The sequence below is a fragment of the Magnolia sinica genome, chromosome 18 (assembly GCF_029962835.1).
Source record: "Magnolia sinica isolate HGM2019 chromosome 18, MsV1, whole genome shotgun sequence".
Lineage (NCBI taxonomy): Eukaryota > Viridiplantae > Streptophyta > Magnoliopsida > Magnoliales > Magnoliaceae > Magnolia > Magnolia sinica.
In genome coordinates, this window is record NC_080590.1 from 53,991,817 (window position 1) to 54,012,451 (window position 20,635).

Below are 20,635 nucleotides of genomic sequence, written 5' to 3' on the forward strand. Positions count from 1 at the left end.
AGGCCAAGGATCCACACAAGGAACCTACCAGTTTATGCTCCCATGAGCAAGGGTCAACACACAACACCCAGGTTTTAGACCACACAGGTCAAGGACCTACACAAGGACCTAACAGTTTATGCTCTCCATAGAGCAAGGGTCAACACAAAGCACCCCCACGTACACTCCCGTCGGAGGCCTCCTATGAGGACTTAAAAGGGGTGAGAAGCACCTTAGACCCAATCCTACAAAAGGAATGATCACAAGGGTTCTCTAGACTCTAATGACTTATAGATAAGTAGATGAGCCCCATTAAGCACGTTGATGAAGATCTCCTCCTTTGATGACAAAGAATCTTCAGCTTCCTTGAACCGCAACTCAGATGATGTTCCAATGTAAGGCAACGGGTTGGGTCAAGGTTATGATGGAATCCTACTCTATTAAATATTTTCCTATAAAGGAGACAGACTGATTCTAATCATCTATGTATTTAAGGTATCCTAGCTCAACGATTTGCCATTAAGATGGTAGCTATAAGATCCTTGAATGCGGAAGTTCATTCCCCAATCCACTCTATTGATTATCAATGATGAGGGTGGATTGGAGGATGAACTCCCATGAGAGAAAAGGCTTAGGGTATATGATCTGAGTTTAAACACTCAAAAGCACTCTATATTTTTTCTACAAACAACCAAAGGCAAGCTCTCATTAAATAGGCAAAAATTTTCAATAGATATAAAAAAGACATATTTTTGACAGAGTTTGATATCATCGAGCTGGGTTCGATATCATTGAGCGCATACTCTCAATAGCATCGACTGGACGCTCAATGATACGAACTCAAACTGTTAAATGCTTTTGAACCTTTTCGCCAATTCGTCGAGGGGATCGAACATGCTTCAATGTCATCGGATTTCAAACTCCGATTTCATTGAAACGAGGTTTGATTCCTCGACATTTGAAAATGAGAGAGCAGATGCCTTTGCAACTTATCAGGTATATGATATGATTGAGGATCCTTTGATATCATTGGAATTTGAATATTGATGGTATCGATGACGGTGTCGATTCATCGATAATTTCAAGAAATTTTCCTATAAGCTTGTTAGACAGTTTATGTCATATTTAGATGACATCGACCACGTCTTAATATGATCGATATTTAAATATCGATTTTATCGAGTGATCCTCGATACGAGAAATATTTTACCTAAAAACTTGCTTGGTAGTTTAGTGTCTCAATCCGATATCATTAAAGATCTATCGATACCATCGAGATTTGAATTTTGAGGATATCGAGACTCTCTTCGATATATCAAAAATCACATGATTTACCTTAGCAGTATATTGGACACAACTGACTAAATGTCAATTTTATCGAGATGTCTCGATGGACTCGAGATTCAAAATTCGATGATATCAATAGTCCATTGATTCATCGATAATTCAGTCTAGAGTTCTTTGTGGTTGCTGGACATCTGAAGTCCTCATTTCAATAATATTGAGTGAGTTTCGAGGACATCGAAAATAGGGTTCGATTTCATCGAACTACGTGTCGATAAATCAAAAAATGTGGAAAACTTAAAGATTTTCCTGATTTGCAAATTAGTTTTCTCACCTAAAACTCTAGGATGTTCTATCTAATTTTAAGGGTTTTATATGCCTGGTGTTTTGGGACATGGGATGTGAGGCCGAGGTTTACCTCTGGCAAGTTCGGGCGCACATCCTGTTGAGGCAGACGCTTGAATAATCTTCCTATGGGGCTCACTTGTCTGCTGACTTAACACTCACGCTAATTGACAAACCAGGGCACTTTCACATACTGGTCCCATTTACTTTTCGTGTCTCTACTAAACATCTAGTGAATATTAGTCCATACTAACTCCCTAACCTACTAACACATGTAGATATTGGACATATTTACTTATCTGCATTTACTTTCTAATATTATTTTCATTCTTGTATACCTCAAGTACATATTGATCCTACCATTATATTTTTGTATGTAGGCAGTTGCTCATATAAAAAAATACATTAAAAAAAGCAGGAAAAAAAAGAAAGAAGACAAAAATGGTAAGTCAGTTTACAACCATTGCACCCAAAGGCAAGCTGTGGATTCGCCGCCCTTCGAAGCCAACACTGGTATACTAAAGAATTATTCGCACTCAAAGACATGATTGAACTAAAGCTCAAACAAAAACAATATAAAAACTAAATAGAACCGAAGGATTGGAGAATGAGGAGGATTCCGAGAAAGCTCCAAAATTCCTTGCTCTATCCCTTCTACTCTAATTCATATTTAGGAAAGCTTAAAACATGCCTTTAAATAGGAAAAATCCACACTGACTTGGAACTGATTTCAATTTACGCACTTTTGTTACGCTTCAGCTATAGCCGACTGTAGCCTTCAGTCATACCGAATATACCTTTGGTCGCACTGAATTATCTCTGGGTTGTAGCTGAATTTCTCCAATTTTCACCTGAAGTCTCTATCTTCCTTAGGTTACACTGAACCTATCTTCAATAACATCAAACATGGCTTCATTCAAACCCAGTGTCGAGCTGAATTAACTTTAAATCACAGTTTATTGTTGGATTGTTCTGTACACATTCGATTAGACCGAACCAACCTTAGGTGGGACTGAACAGTCTGTTATTTTTGTTATTGGACTTTGTGATTCCTCTTGTCTTTTCTCTCTCTCTTTTGCACTTGGTTTTCTTAGATCTTTAGTACTTGAAATCTTAATTAATCACCTTTAAATCTCTAAATCTTCTTTTGGTCATTCTTTGAGTATTAAATCTTCTCTTTAATAATTCTTTTCATCTTAGCTCTCTAAATCACCTTGCATAGAAAAATATATATAATTGAATCAATTAATCACATCTATGTTTATAAAACCAAAGCACAATAAGGAAGAAATATATAATATTTCACATTTAATATACTCCCCAACCAGCATTTTGCTGGTCTAGTGCAAAACATGCCAATAACTAATCTTTAAGACCCAAATTTCAAACCTTTCTTTGAAAAACTTCATTTTGTGCAATCTTATAAATATGTAAGTAAGATTCAAAGATAGAAGAATAAAATATGTTAGTCTAGAACCTAATATCACTAGTAAATTATCAAACTAAATTCTCCTTCATTAATCAATTAATATAAATCATTTAAACATTAAGATCCTAGTCTACCGCTATTATAGAAGTATGGAAATATGTACAAGTGTCCTAGAGGGGGCCGAATAAGACTTTTCAAAAATATTTAATAACATATAATGTCTAAATTTAACCAAGATAAGTAAGGCAAAGTAACTCTATGACTTTCAAGCCAATATAGGGTTCAAACATATAGCTTACACAAGATTTATATGTAAAGCAACTTGCCTATGAAGATAGTGAATGTGAGAATGTGTGAATTGTGATTCTTATCAATGCCTAGACATTCATTTAATCATGTATCATAAATAATTATTCAAGGAACATAAGTATAATTAGATCAATGCGCAAATAGCCATTTCAAATACATTCACATATAGTGGTTCGACTACTTGCCTACTCCACTCCCGGCTGACGTACTCTCTATTAGAGTGTACCGGATTTCACTATCCAATGGTTTTAAATCAGGTTAATCATGAACCTTCATAACCTACACAAGGTTACTAAGGAGCCTACACAAGGCGACATGTCCTACATAAGGATATAACTAGGAGCTTACACAAGATAACCTATGCCTACACAAGGCAACACGTCCTACACAAGGACAGCGTATTCTCCTATCGGAGGCCTATGAACGGTCTTGGCGAGTTTTTCACTTAAACTCTGAATCCCAATCCTACATAAGGAAAGGGCTTTAGACTCAGTGAACTCTGTATATTTACAAATAAGTGAGTGAGCCCCTTTCTCGCACAATATAAAGATGATTTTCTTTATTGATGAAGAGTCTTCAGCTCTCTTGAGCCGCAACTGTTGATGATGCTCCAAGCAATGCTCCGAGGTTGTGAGGTTTAGGGTTTGATTTGATCTTCTCTATTAAATGATATGAATTAAATACCTAGAAAAGATTCCCTTGAGCTAAGCATTCAAGAGTTTCAGCATAATGATTTAACATTAAAGAGTGATACTGAAAACTCAATAAATGCCAGAGTTCATAATTTTATCCAAGTAATGAAGAAGACAATAAAGCTTGTGCTATGGATTGAATGATAAACTCTTATGTGAAAGAGGGCTTGAGGATGAGGGTATAATCAATCATAATAACTCTCTCGAGTTTCCTTCAATTCTATCTCATTTTACCAAGAAGCAACCCATGGGTATTTATGAAGTTGAATCCTAACAGTAAAAAAATGGTCAAAAATCTAACATTGTTGATGCCATTGAAAGGTATTCGATGCCATCAAAATTTGAATTTCGATGTCATCGAACCTTCTCCAATTAGATTGACTTTTTACATCAGGATATTCCTCATCAAGCACCCTTTGATGTCATCGACATGCACTTCGATGCCATTGAGGGATATTTCAATGTCATCGAGATTCCTTTGAAAAATACACTTTGGTTGCTGGACAGTTTTGTCTCTTGTTTAATGCAATTGATCAGACCTTTGATGCAATTGAAATTTGAATTTCAATGCAATTGAACAGTCTTCGATGTGATCGAAAATATTGGATTTTCCTAGAAAAGCTTGCTAGACAAACTGGTCCTTATTTCAATGTAATCGATCAGTCTTCGATGTAATCGATAACTTACTCTTGATGTTATCAAAGAAGTTTCGATTACATCGATGAACACTTAGGGTATTTTTTGGTTTTGGAGGAAATAAGCCCAAGGTCAATTTAATTGAAATGTGTTTGATGTAATTGATAATTCCCAGCATTTGTTCAATTTGTTATTGGATTATATGGGCTAGATTTTGATGTGATCGAACCATGTTCAATTCTATCGAAGATGTCCTCGATTGCATATCGATGCAATCGTCAGGACATTGGTTTTACCTATATGTTTCATACTTCCTCTAATACTCAAAATGCAAAAAGCAACCTAATCTTACCAGAAGTTTTTAAAAGTAGTTGTGGTTAAGTTAGGTTCTTTTAGGGGCATATACCTGTCAAGGTTTATTTTGGGTAGATGAGGCTTAGTTTATCTTTTAAGCATGATCGTATGCCTTTATCTAGATGAGTCTTGAACTTGATGTATTCAACTTGGGGCTCACTTGACTGACAAATTCAACACTCACGTATATTGACAAACAAGGGCACTTTTAATTAGACAGATAAAAAAAAGTTACTGATTCTGAACCCATATCCTTTTTCACTTATTCTTCCAGCTTTTGGATTTTTCATTGACGATTTTCACACTATCATCTCTTCTTTCTTTTTCTTCATTTTTTAAATTGTTTTCTCATTTAAGCACATATAGTAGGTAACCCTTTTCGATTCCAACTATTTTTTAGTTGGTTCTTTACTTCTTTTTATGCTAAGGTTGATAAGGATCTCCTGAATTGGTTCCTAACACTTTTTGAGTCATCATCAAGTTAAAATACTAAGAGTTCAAGTTAACTTCAAAGAATATGGGTTGGATATGAAATGTGAACTAAACTCTAGACTTTTAAAATGTACTTTGTATCTTATCATCATACATTCAAATATATTCAGATATAGAGAATATCATTTTTCAAAAAGAGTTTTGAAATCTGAAAATTGAAAAGTTTTGAAATTTTTTTGCTTAAAAACTAAGAAAATACTGATTAGTTCCATCTAATCTCACCCCTAATCTAAAATCTACATCGTCCTTAATATAAAAAATATGCAATGCATCATAACATGAGACAATGAAATTAAAAGAGGAATGGGTGAGAGAGAGAGAGAGAGTACCCGAGGAAGATCAATATAATGACATGAATTCTCCAATATTTAAAAGGAATAATACTGAATAAAACAAACTAAAACAAACCTAAACTATTCTATCATAATCCTAATAAAACAATAAATGGATAGAAAGACCTCCATTAGACTGGAAGGTAAGTCCTGATAGACATGATCATTTAGAGGGATGGACATATCATTTAAATTAAATTTCTCAATAAATGGTTTAAAGCAATGACTGTTCACTTTGAAAATGTTAGCATTCATTGGATTTTCTATCTCGACAGCCCCATGAGGATAAACCATTTTGACTTTAAAGGGGCCAGTCCAAAGAGATCTCAGTTTATCAGGAAAAAGATGAATTCTCGAATTATACGGAAGGAATTTTTAGTTTGGTTCAAAACTTTTTTGAAGAATGTTCCTGTTATGGAATATTTTCATTCCGTCATTGTATATTCAAGAATTCTCATAAGCATCATTTTGGATTTCTTCATGTTCATTCAAATGTAACTTGCGCAATGACCCGACTTTGTCAAGATTGAAGTTAAAATTCTTTATAGCCCAATACGCTTTATGTTCCAGCTTTACAGGCAAGTGGCAAGCTTTTTCATATATAAGCATATAGGGTGACATACCAATAGGGGTTTTGTATGCTGCATAGTAAGCTCATAATACATCGGTTAATGGAAGTGACCAATCCTTACGATCCAGGTTAACCGTTTTCTTAAGAATTTGTTTAATTTCCCTATTTAATATTTCAGCTTGACCGCTCATTTGAGGGTGATAATGGGTGCTCACTTTGTATGAAATACCGTATTTCTTCATCAATACTTCAAAAGGTCTATTGCAAAAGTGAGACCCTCCATCACTTATGATGGCTCGAGGTGTTCCAAATTGGGATAATATATTTTCTTTCAAAAATTTAATGACCACGAGATGGTCATTATTCCGGCATGGAATTGCCTCATCCCATTTGGAGACATAATCAACAACGAGTAGAATATATATATTTCCAAAAGATTTGGGGAATGGTCCCATGAAATCGATGCCTCATCAATCAAATGCTTCAATTATAAGAATAAGGTTCAATGACATCATATTTTGACGAGATAACCCTCCTAATTTTTGACATCGCTCGCATGCTTACCAAAGTTCATTTGTATCTTTAAACATAGTGGGCCAATAGAAGCCACTGTAAAATTTTTGTTGTGGTCTACGTAGCCGAAAAGTGGCCACCACATGCATATGAATGACAAAAGGAGATAACACTTTGTTGTTCATGGTCAGGAACACATCTCCTAATGATTTGATCTGAGCAATACTTAAAAAGATATGGATCATCCCATAAGAACTTGTGTACCTCAGTAAAGAATTTCTTCTTATCTTGCGCAGTCCAATAAATAAGAATTGTACATGTGGCAAGATAATTAGCAATGTCTGCGTACCAAGGTAATTGGGAGACTTTAAAAAGTTGTTCATCAAGAAACATGCCATTCAAATGTATCGTATCCATGAAATAAGATAGAATAAGCTGAGAGAGATGGCAACCACTATCTTTTCTACTCCTCTCTTATATCAGATTTTAAGGTTGAGTTCTTGGAGTAGAAGGATCCATCTCATCAAATGAGATTTAGCATCCTTCTTAGAAAGAAGGTATTTCAAGCCACATGGTCAGTGAATATAATAATCTTGGATCCTATCAAGTAGGACTTAAACTTGTCCAAAGTGAACACTACGATTTTGAGTTCCTTTTCTGTAATGGAATAGTTCACTTGGGCAGGGTTTAGAGTTTTACTCGCATAGTATATGATGTAAGGCTTCTTCTCTTTTTTCTAGCCTAATACCACCTTAATTGCATAGCGCTCGTATCGCACATGATTTCAAAAGGTAAATTCCAATTGGGTGGTTGCATCATGGGAGCGCTAGTCAACATGCCCTTTAGTTTGTCAAAAGATTTTTGGCATTCTTCACTCCACTCAAAGGGGGTTTCCTTTTGATGAAGGTTACACAAAGGATGAGAGATAAGACTAAAGTCCTTTATAAACCTTTGATAAAATCCAGCGTGTCCTAAAAAGGATCGCATGCCATGTATGATCTTGGGTGGAGGTAGGTTAGAGATAAAGTTGATTTTGGCTTTGTCTACCTCAATTCTATTGGACAATATAATATGTCCAAGGAGAGACTTCACCACACACAACAATTTAGGTTCTTAGACAAGGCTGCAATCCTGCCCCAAAATGAAGCAACTCTTGTAAGCGACACGAGTTAATGGAAGCTATGCACAGTCACAAGTGTTGAAGAGGTGAAGATTCTACTGTGGATGGTTCCCATCTTTGCATGCACTTTGCTGATGAACACGTATTGTTTAGCTCCAAACATTTTCGGTCCAACAAGGGATTATAATGGATAACAAGGTAGGGAGCCTCAAGATACCGCTGACTTCATTACCCATCATTCCCATGACCTTTATCATATCACTACCAGAAAACTGGGCAAAGGCTACAGATAAAAACCGTAGCTAAAGACCTATGGCTACGGTTAAAGTCCGTAGCACGACCGTAGCCATTGGTGCCGTAGCCATAGGTCTAAAAGCTATGGCTACGGAGAAAATCCGTAGCCATAGACCTATGGCTACAGTTCTAATCCGTGGCACGACCGTAGTCGTAGGTGCCGTAACAATAGGTCTGGAACCTATAGCTACGGATTTAATCCGTAGCTATATGTTACAACAGCTACAGATAAAATCCGTAGCAATAATACCTGTAGCGATAAGCATAAACAGCTACGGATATTATTTGTAGCTAAAAGTCCATAGCAATATGCCAAATATAATAATGGCTACAGCTGTCAGATTATTAGCTACGGTCTATATCCGTAGCTATTTCGTACATTAAAAAATATATATAATCATTTATTCATTCAATTACCACCTGCATAATCATTCATTCATTCTATTACAATCCTTCATTCATTCAATTACAATCAATTACAATCTTTCATTCATTCAATTACAAAATTTTTAACTTCATTAGAGAAATTTTCTCGACTTCACCCTTAAATTTTAATGATAAATAATTGAAAGAGAAGATATATTTTGATAGTATGATATTTTTTTCACAAGTAAATAGCCCTTTTTAAGCCATCAGCCCATCACCCACCTGAAGAATAAAAAACCGATTGTTGTCCAAGTCCACTCCTTTTCCTTTCAATTTCTTAGTGACTCTGTAAAATTACTTCCACGGTCATTTATGTAGTACTTTGAAGAGTTGTCTCGAAATGCAACTCTAGTAATGACAAAGTCACTTCCTGCAATAGCTTTGTATATTCCATCATCTTACAAATAGTCATGGCATTCATAAATCGGAATGACCATTGGGGGAAAGAAAGACAAAGTGAAAGAAGTGCATCATGTATAACCATTTTCTTTTTCTTTTTCTTTTCTTTTTTCTTAATGAATTAATAAAAACTCAAAGAAGAATGAAATTGACACAAAAGGAATGGTCTCACCATATGATTTGTAGGGCCAAAATAAACGTCTGGACGATTTTCGCGAGGAGGACCATCGGTAGCTACAAGTACCTACTTCTCAAGTGGAACAGATACTGACCACGATTATCTATGACCTGAAAAATGTGCAAGCAAAGCTGACCATCATGAAAAGAAAATCTCCATTTGCTTGTCAATTACAAGTAAGACATGCCAGTGATTAGTGGCAATGCCTCGAGTTCTAGATAGTTTTCTCATTAGGCATGCATGACAAACATTCAAAAAGGAATTTTATCAGATATGCATGTTTAGCCATACTTGCAAGTTTCACCGCTTGACAGTTAACCCAGCAGTATGGCTTGCATGACTCAATGGAGTGACAGGTGATGCTGGCAAAAGGTTTCTGCAGCTAAAATGCCCAGTCCAACATACATCATTAGAGACACAACGGTGGCCAGCTAAGAACATACTGCTTATGGGCCTTAAAATTGAACCTAGGTGATGTTTGACAACAAAACAATTTGACTCTTACCACCTATATGCTGAGTCTGACTCTACCCATTGCAGTTGTTTTAAGATATTTTGGTAACATAACAATATTATGGTGTTATAGAACCTTCATTCTAACAGCTGTGCATTACCAGTTCCAATCCCATTCAAACAGTCAGCTGACCCCAAATAGTTGGGACCAGGGTATAATGATGATGATTAAATGCATGATAGTCTTACAAAAGAATGGATCTTTCTAATTAAATGATTATAAACATTTCAATTGAGTGTTAAGAATACAGATGCCTAGGCTAAATTGATGAACATAGTGTTTTCTTTACTGTCTTGTCAGTGTCATAGACCAATTCTGCTTTCAGATGTCTGCACAAAAGCAATTTTTGAGGAATGCCTTGTCACCTTATTATGGATCAGACCACCCTATATGGGCAATGATCTGAAGATCATTCTAATGGTCCTACCTGTCCAACCAATAGACTCGATGCCATTGATTCAACTCATTTTCTATCTATTTTACTGGCAGTTTCTTGGCTATTGATTGGATGGTTAGGATTGTCTAATCAGAATGGATTTCTAGGACAATGGCAATCGAAGGTGGAGGCCAACTATTCCACGGTCCAAATGGCCCAAGGTGGAACCCACCTATCAAATGCATGTGTTCATTCAACCATTCCACCTAGCATTTAACCAATCAAGATTTCATGCTGAAACCAATCTAACACTCATTTCCTGTAACTTTGTGTAAGACTTGGATTTTCCGAGTTGGTCCAGAAAAAAAACTCATTTGTGCCCCATGGACAAGCAACGGTTGTTTTCGAGCCATCGATCTGACAGACTATGGCTCTTTATGCGATCACCACCATGTGAGAGAGCAAATGACTCAAGAGATTGTAAACTTCACCCATGGGTGCAGGATGCATGGGTCTCAACTTACCACAACACAGCCAGCTATGTGCAGTAACTTAGTTTATGATTATTCAAATTCTAATCAGATTTCATTTATGATTACATAAGATGAGCAATGAATTAAAAAAAGGAATGAGCTTGAATAAATGTAAAAGAGAGGAAAGAACTAATTTTTAAAAAAATGGGGAGAGAGAGAGAGTAGGAATAGTTTGGCTGCCACTAAACAGCGTCACTTTTGGACAGTGCATAAGCGCCACTGACAGTCTCTTTTAACATGATTTCAGGCATCTGAATCTTAAAATAGCTATATTTTTCAATCCACACATCGATTGCCTTGAAAACTCAATCATAGGTTGGTCTAATATAGTACTACCTAACCTGCGGTTAGTTTCCAAATCTAAGGTACAGATTTCCAAAAAGAAAGTTGGACAACCATTAATCTTTGTTACATGAGCTCTTCTAATCTAAAAGTTGGATTGGGCTGAAATTTTAATCAGCTTTAGATCTGGTTATGCTCTATAAGTATCCAGTCAATTTCGGAAATTGAGTTACAAATTTCCAAAAAGTGTCCAATTAGTCCGTTTTAGCTTATTTGGAGCAAAAGCGCCACTAACCATGGCATTTTTTGTCAAAATTTTCAATTTCCTAAACAAGGACAGAGAGAAGGAATATTCTAAATTTTCACACACACACACACACACACACACACACACACACACACACACTGTTTAAGGGGTTTCCAGTCTCAGATTCAGTGCAGAATCCACATCCAATTCTTAGAATGGAGAGTTTGTACCATGAGAGCAGATAGAATGCAGAATCCACATCCAATTCTCAGATTCAGTGCACAATTCAATTGCAAATGAGTCTGGATCACCTACCATATGGTATGCTCAAATAACCATCAGTCCAGCCTATCGATTGCCTGCATTAGAAAGTAACTTCTATTAGGAAAACTACATTTAGAATATGAAGAGATGCTCTAATGCTTTCTTAGCACAACAAGTTATAAAGTGTTCTTATGGGGACACTAACATAGGTCGATTCATTGATCTAGTCTGTTCATTAGGTCCGACTCATTTTTTGTGGGAAAAGATCACATAATTCGACCAAAACCCAACCATTTGATCAATGGCCTTTCATATGGACAGCGACATCATTTACACAAAAATAGGCCTAATCAGTGTTGATCATCATTGCTGATTGCTGATTACACAAAAATAGGTCAAATCAAGGATTGATTGGATCATCCCATTTTAGTAGCCCATGAAAAATTGTCATAGACTTAATGGACAGTTCAATTGATCACTGTCAACCACTACAAGTAGAAGCACTTATAACTTATATGGCTCTCTGTAAGCACTGAAGCATTTCTCTAAAAAATTGAGAGTCAGCTCTTGCATACATCTGCATACAGTCACTAGGTGGTTGTTCTTGGCATTGTCATGGCCTTGGATTGATCTCAACATGCAAAAGAGAGTCAGCTCTTGGATTATTTTGTGTGTATTAACGTTGTATGTAAAATAAAATGGAAGACAAGGACACAACTCACCTTAACGCCCTTTTCCCTCCTTGAGCATCGTGGTTGGCTTCATCAAATCAAAGTCCTAAGACATGGGCTCCACTCATAGCGAAGAAAGATAATGAAATTTCATTGAAACCACAAAATAGCGAAGAAAGCACAACATAGCATAGGAGGTGACTCTCTTGTTACCAACTTGAGAAAAAAGACAACTAGAAAAATAAAAGGACCTTGCTACAAACAAAACATTAGCTGAAAGTCACCAAAATCTCCATCCCAATCCCCCAAAAGGCCAGCCACGGAAATCAGGACTTGCAAGGGCCCAATCACGGCAGCCACCTAAAGAGGTTTCCACTCCTTTCCTACAGAGATCATGACTTTGATAAACCCTTTTCTACAAAATATTCATCCCTTCCTCCCTCCCTATGGAAGCATGTCAAGCATCATCAAAACCCCCCGCACTTCTTATCCACCCTATCTCTTTCATCCATAACAAGAAGAAAAAAAAGAAAAGAAAAAAAGAATGCATCTTCTGGTGGAGCATGGCGATGTGAAGAGAATTTGTGATAGGTTTGGGAAGTGGCTCATGGCGATGAGAATTGCAACTATGAAGAGAATTTCAAACAATGCCGACATAGAAACAGCCATCACTACTGAAAACTCTGCTGCTTTTGGACGGCCAGCCTCTAGTTCATTCGAGACACACATGTTGCAAGGAAATTGAAATTAGATAAGAATAGAGTGTTTGGGTGTTCATTCGAGACACGCACACTGCGTTTATCCTTTGCCACTACCAAAGGACATCACAAAACCTGTCTGGCGATATCTAATGTCTTACATCAGTTTCCGTTTCTGGGCACTTCAGGTACACAAAACCATCTGAATCTGTGTTTTTTAGAACAAGGAACTAAGGTGTTGTTTGGAATTCCTTGAAATACAGGAAGACCCATTCATCTAGAAAATTTTAAAAATATATATTGATAAAGTGCTTTAAACCATGGAGAATCAGACTATAACGAAAGATTCCTAAACTCGAATACTTAGGCCCTTAACAATTTTCTTCTTAAAATGTAGAATTTTCACTTAAAAGGTTCAATATTCAAAATGTTCTTTTTGCTCCTCAGGGCCAATACCAGAATGATCTGAGGGGCCAGGAATTTGATAACCAGACACCAGATCTCCCAATGATCTCTGGTGAATACATACTAGAATACGTCTTCTAGATCGACGTTGACCACTCGAAATGGTTGGATCTGCCGGTTCTCTTCAGTATGACAATCATCTACCACCTCTTATTCTTCATTATGATCAAGATCAGCGAGGATGTGACTCCTTGGATAAGGAGCTACATTGCAAGGAGAAGACTGCAACAGAAGAAAAGCACCAAACCAGGAACACCCGCTGTTCCCAATCGCCTCACTCAATCGCCTTTCCTCAAAACTTACGTCAACAACCAGGACAATGGACCGTAGTGGAAATTGGAACCCAGATCAAATTTTCAACAGCTATATAAGAACAGTAAGATTTTATAGCAATATTGATTCCACTTAACCAATCAAAGTTGATACAACAACATCCTAAACCTTTGCCATGTTGGCATGTTTGGCTGCAACTAGAAATGTGTACTAAGTTACAAATAAAACCACATTTTATTACATGATTGAATAAGTTGCTACTGGGTTAAAAATATGCCTCATCATCAATTCACAGCAAGAGAAATGGAAGTTATGTAGTCCGTGGTCACCATCATACATGTGCTACTGTGTGAATGGACAGTAGCCCAAAAACTATGTTGCTTGAAACTTTTTTTCCCTTCAAAGATGAACAAATTATAGGCAATAGCCAAAAGAAAAAGACAGAAAAACAGAAACCAATAAACAGAAAAATGCGAACATCAAGGCTTCAAACCCAACCCATAGAAGATGAAGGAGCCCACTCCTTCATGGACTGAAGCACTCCCCCCAACTGAACCCTTTTATCTTTAAAAGAGTGCAAGTTTCTCTAAGACCAGATAGCCCACTGGGCAGGCAAAAGAAACAGTCTCCATCTCTTCTATGCTAATTGAAACTATCCAAACAATATGCTCATTATGAGTTTTCTAGTTGAATGTAAACCACTTCACTTCTCTTTTCTTGGTTTCTCTCTTTTTATCTCGACTTTGTTTTAATGATTTGTTTGCAGGCCATTGAATGGATGGCCATTGCAGTCCATTTGACTTCATTTTTGGGCTATGGTCCACTAAATAAGTTATCCAAATCACCCTTGTTTGATGACTAAATATTACAAGAACCTACCTACTCTATTTCTTTCAAAAGTAGCAATTTCCACTGCAGTTCTTATATCAATTATATCACTCTTCACACCCATCAAGATGAGAGAAGAAACAATGTACATTCCATGAATGAAGAACAATCTCATTTCTCCAAGATAAGAGATCTTTCATTTGTAATACATGTTTTGTAATGGGTAATTAGAAAAACGAGAAAACCCAAATATAGTCCAATTCATTTTTCAGATGTGATGAAAAACAAAAATACCCATAAGCAAGGTTTTCAATATATATATATATATATATATATATATATATATATATATATATATAACACCAATATGCACAGAAAAATGAAGAAACTATCCAAAATTCCACATTACTAGGCCCCTGAAGACCAGATAGCTGCACTAGTGCCAATAGTAAAATATAAGAAGAGAATGCAAAGGAATTAAAGGAACTAAACGCTACTGGGACCAGTAAAGATTCCAATAATGTCTAGAAAGGATAAAAAGATGAGAAAAGAGAACTAGATTTAGCATGCAATCATAATTGAGTTTCAGTTTTATCATGGGACTTGTTATGCCATATTTTAAGCAACAAAACAGAATGTAGAAGTAACAGTATAATAATCAGTGATCAAGTGAAATAGACCATTGTTAAAATCTACTTTAGAACATGAGATACCACTACATCCACAGGTTGGATGTCAGCAACAGCGGCCCCAGGCTCCCCATGCTGCAAAAGGAAATACATGTCATTACACCAGCCAATCAGCAGGATGATGTCAACCAATTGGAATGATCTAACACAAAGCAAAGCCTGTAGTGTGAGAAATATTTTCAAGTCAAAGAACCGATTTATGAAAGCCATAGTGGTGCATGTTGATGCATAAATTCTGAAGTCCTATTCTCAAGTAGCCATCGCAGGGTCCCAAGAAATTATATTCTAGTGGTTGAGATACATATAAAGATTGATAATCATTGGAAGATCTTCATTCAGGTTGCTTGATCATTAAAGGTACCTGAAATGGATTAAACCGTAATTAAGATAGCAAGAAAATGAGATTATTTAACAACTTACGATTCCAAGACCTAGCTCCATTATTCTTGAGCCTAAACGATCTGATGCGACCTGGCCTAGAAGTGTACAAACAGAGAGGGCGACACCCATCGTTCCCACCATTTCAGATGCATACTTTGCTTCTGCAGTAACATTAGAAAGAAAAAGACCAGCAGCAGCTGCTTCCCTTGCTACTTTCCATTCACAAAGTAAACATTTACTACACTAAGTTGAAAATGAAAGGAACATAGAGGTAAGTTCATTTTAATCATTTCTAGAATCATTGCCTATCCCAACCACTTAAAAACAGTTGCTGCAAATAGGTATTAAGCAATTCCAACGAATCATAGATGCCAGGCAAATGTCATCAGAAAGGAAAACACCAAAAATCATTGAACTCAATTAGTTTCTTTCATGATAGACATGTTCACTAACATCTTGACCGTTGAAAATAAGGCAGACGTGATATTGGACAGGAATTTAGGAAGACAAGACCCCTCTTTGAATCACAAAAGGGGAAAGTTTCCTCAGCACCTTCCATCGAGGAAAAACATGGCTACACACAGTACTCAAACGATGAGGAAATATTGTCAAACTAACATAGAAGCATCTCAGAACACAAAAAAAAAAAAAAGGTTTTTTAATCAGTACACAATACAAGGGCGTTGAGCTTGCATATTTTGAAGCTTCACTCAAACTCAACCCAGGAATTCCGTAGTTTCAACAATGTGGTTCTGGTTCATGAACAAACAATCTATACCATTCAGTTCCATTGAAATTTTTAAGAAAGATTTTATACAAAAAATTTGAGAACTTTATTGACTAAAGGATATATAGCCACCATAATGTATAGAATCATAAAACACCATACTATGAGGCTTAGACAAGGAAAGAAACATTACCAAGACCCTGAAGACCAGATAACAACATAGTAGAGCTTTTCCCCTGTGCTACTATAAGCCCATCTGTCAGTAGAAGAGACTGTCTAACGATCTCATTTCTGATGAGTCACCTTCATATTCTTTCTTCCCAACAATCATTGTACTGCCTCCACAATTTATGAATAAGGAATAATCTGTAAATATTATAGCACCAAATTCCTTCAATATTAAAGCCCCCAACATCCTCAAATCCCTAAAATCCCCAAATCCCCAATTTCCAAAATCCACAACTCCCCAATTCCTAAGATTCACAAACCCTCGAATCCTCCATGGGTGAAAGAGAAATGAAAAAACACAGAGAGAGAGAGAGAGTGCCAAAGTAAGAAAGAGAGGGGAGGAGGTAGGGACAGGCATTCTTACGTACTAAGGATTCTGAGAGAGGGATTGGAGTTGCTAGTTAAGCTTCTGCAGATTGTTGTTAGCATTCGATTCTTTCTTCACCGCATGGAGAAAGCACCTCCTCCTGTCCAGACTACTATTAGCATGAGATGGAGAGAGAGAGGGAGAGAGGGAGGGAGGGAGAGGAATAGAGAAAGCTTACAGCCCGCGAGAATGAAAAAAATAAAAATAAAAAATTCGCGGGCTCCTTTTGGGTGCGGATTGGGGATTACACTCATCGGACGGAACTAGGTACGGGCGTTCCAACCGTTGGTTCTATGGGCCCACAGTGATGTATGTGGTTTATCCACGCTGTCCATTAATTTTTAAAGTTCATTTTAGGACATGATCTTAAGATTTATGAAGATCAAAGGCCCAGTTGGACCACACCACTCCCAAGAAAGATTTAATGGTAGGCGTTTAATCTCCAATGTTTCTTACCATGTGGTTCACTTGAGCCTTGATCGGCCTCCTTTTTTGGATGCATTTATTAAAATGAGCTTTCAAAAGGGATGAACGTTTAGATAAAAATATATACATTGCAGTGGGCCCATGGAGCCCCTTACGCTCTAGCCAAGACTAGATGGGGTTAGGAGCTTTAGCTACGGATTTAAGCCGTATTAACTTTACTACGGTTTCTATCCATAGCTAAAAGTCATTATAATCCGTAGCCTTTGCTCATTTTTTTGGTAGTGATCCTCACACCCATCTATGATAGGGTGTTTGTTCCCTTTACTAGAAATCTAACAAGACTAGAAACTGGGATCACCCACCTACAACATGTGACAGTTGGATTAGTCCTGCCCATCCTTTCCATGGCCACAACTGTGATTATTGAATCAAAGCGTAAGGACATGGCAAAGGAACATGATCTCATCTTTGCCAATCTAATGATGACTAAATTACCTATGAGTGTGTTCATGTTGAGCTTCCAGTTTTTTATCTTTTGGATCGTCGATTTTTTCACCTTCGTGGGTTTACTTGAGTTCTTCTACAACTAAGCTCCAACAAGGCTTCAGTCTTTGGGCACCGCATTCGCTTGGTTCTCCATGGCTCTTCGGTATTTCTTTAGTTCTGTGTTAGTCACTGTGGTCAATGTCGCGACAAAGAATTCCACAAGCAACAAATGTTGGCTAAATGGGAACAACCTCAACACAAACCACCTTGATTTGTTCTACTAGTTGCTCGCTATCATAAGTTTCCTCAACTTCCTCAACTACCTCTATTGGGTGAATTGGTACAAGTACAAGAAATCAGGGACATGGTTAGTTGTCGATGCTAGTGATAGAGAGGATTCGTCATCATCACAAGGGGATTTGAAATAGAGTGCCAAAATGTTGCCATTATGTTAGCATTACTTATGATTATAGATGCTATTTGGTTTTGTATTAGTCATTCTTTCTTTGAAATAATTATAATAAGGATTTATTAGCTCTATGCTTGCCTGCACTACTAATGGGTTTTCATCTTTTTGTAAACTTATGATATAACTAGTTGGTGTTGTATAAAAATTGCAGTGGATCCAACCATCTCTACTAGTATCAAGGCATTTAATTAGTTTTGAATACATACCTTGATCGACCACTATGCTGGCGGTTGAAAATCCTTGAGAAGATGGCTGCACGTCAGACTTCTGTCTCCTCTACATCTATGTCTGTGCGCTCTCCAATGGGAAGAGAAATGTGCATATAAAAGGTGTATGGAGTTGGGGACCTAATGCACTGTATATAGGTAGTGTTTGTGTGAAAAAAATCACCTACTGTAGAACTCTTCCCCTTGCCTATGTCTCCTCAATCTTATTCCTAGAAGAGAAGCCATCTACCAATACAGCTATATCTAGAGTTGTCTATAGTACTTCATGCCCATAAAAACCATGTCCACCCATCAATAATGTGGGTCCCACCTTGATGATCATGTGATCGATCCAAGTAAATCATTGCATTGCTAGATGGACTTATACCACATATGGCCCACAATTCTAACATTCTCCCACTTAGGACATTTATGATAATCTTTAATATGCAATGTATTATCTAGTACTTCCTTAGGGCCTATTTGGATTCATGTATAGTATTGTTCTACATTGTGTTTTTGTATGGCAGAGGTATACGATATAGAAGAGTACGTATACTTTCATTTTCCAAAAGAAAAGCTGACGTTTTGGATTAAAGTAGATTCGAATAAGTATACTGTTGAGGGTCAAATATTTCATATTAGACCCCATTTATTACTTGGTTTTATGAACATGATAATGCCCAATGTTCTATTTTAATTATGTTTGTGTTGCAAGGTGAATTTAAGAGCTTAGATTGAAAAAGGTGTTAAAAACATGGATTTGATGCTCAAAGATCACCAAGGTGAGGGATGGATCTTAGGAGAACAAGACTGAAGAATTCACATGCCAAAAATCCAAGGAAACCAAGTGATGAAGGAAGAAAATTGAAGACTTGAAGTGTAACGCCTTGAAATTCGGGGGCCGAGCATAACTCAGCTCCCGAGTTCCAAAACATCACTTATGCAACATATTTAATGATGGATGTATGTTGTCTGTATTAGTGCATAAAATATGGAATAGATTAAGCCAAAGTGCAGATATAATTCAGGGATAAGTGAAGAAAGCAAGCGGAAGACTTAAAAAAATATATGTGTGTATATGTGCGAATCCCTGAAATACATACACATACCAGGTCGCAATACAAGTGTTGCTATCAAAATTATAAGTATCAAATTACATCATTTAATTCCCAAAAGAAATCCCAACATCCCTCGCATCAGAACAAGGCTCACTAGAACCCGTCTGAAAACTGCATAAAAGAGAAAGCAGCCTCATCATCCTCAATCTCTGGCTCTGCCTCAAAGGTTGCATCAACATCTGCAACATCAGAAACTAAGACAGAGTCTGGTGGGTATTTAACACCACCCCAGAACGTGGGAGTGAGTGATCAACTCAGTGGAACAATATAGCAAAGGTTACATGTTATCAGTTCAATCAAGCAGTAATGATAAAGCAGAACGATTAAACATGTCCTAAGTACTCTTATTAATGCAAGGATGTATAAAGAATGATGCGTGCCCTCGTGCGTACACCCTCAGCGTCTTCATCTTACGTTATGCATGACATCGCCTCAAAGTGCGCCACATCTACAAAGCACATGCAAATGCGGTGCATGAACATGATTACCAAGTTGTTATTAGTCCTTTTCATACAGTAGGATTGGGAAGCTAAGGTACCTTCTTCATATCACCATCCAAACAGTGATCCATTCTAAGGTCGTCAGTCCTAGACATCTCATACGATCATATGGTTGTAGGTCGTTGCAAAGGGCTCGTCACCAATCAATGCACGCCTATCATACCATCATTACTACACTAAGGCTCGTCACCTCAATGCGGTATCCAAGTATGCTCGAGGTCACTACAAAGGGCTCGTCACCAATCAATGTAGGCTGACAGCACGAATATAGTGTCCCTACCACCATAATCGGCTCACGAGTTTGGTTGCTCACTGGTCACTACGGGGATGATCGTCACCCCAGCGTAGGCCGACAGCTTGACCACGGTGTCCCATACCATCATGTCTGGCTCATGAGTCTTAGCGGATCAAGGTACCATGGTTAACAAAATTTCATTGGTAAGTTCGGTACCCTAAGTTCAAACAATAGCGTCCATACATAGTGAACATACATTGGACAATCGGGTTACTTGACGAACTCGACTAGCACGA

At 37.2% G+C, this 20,635-nt stretch overlaps 1 long non-coding RNA gene across 1 annotated transcript; it reads right to left on the bottom strand.

Moving 5' to 3' along the window:
- Positions 1 to 15,396: 15,396 nt before the first annotated feature.
- LOC131233372 (uncharacterized) lies at positions 15,397 to 17,169 on the bottom strand. Its single transcript, XR_009165220.1, has 3 exons — positions 16,898 to 17,169; positions 16,495 to 16,667; positions 15,397 to 15,554 (listed from the first exon to the last, which is right to left on the bottom strand). It is a non-coding gene; the product is annotated as an uncharacterized LOC131233372 (long non-coding RNA).
- Positions 17,170 to 20,635: the final 3,466 nt, after the last annotated feature.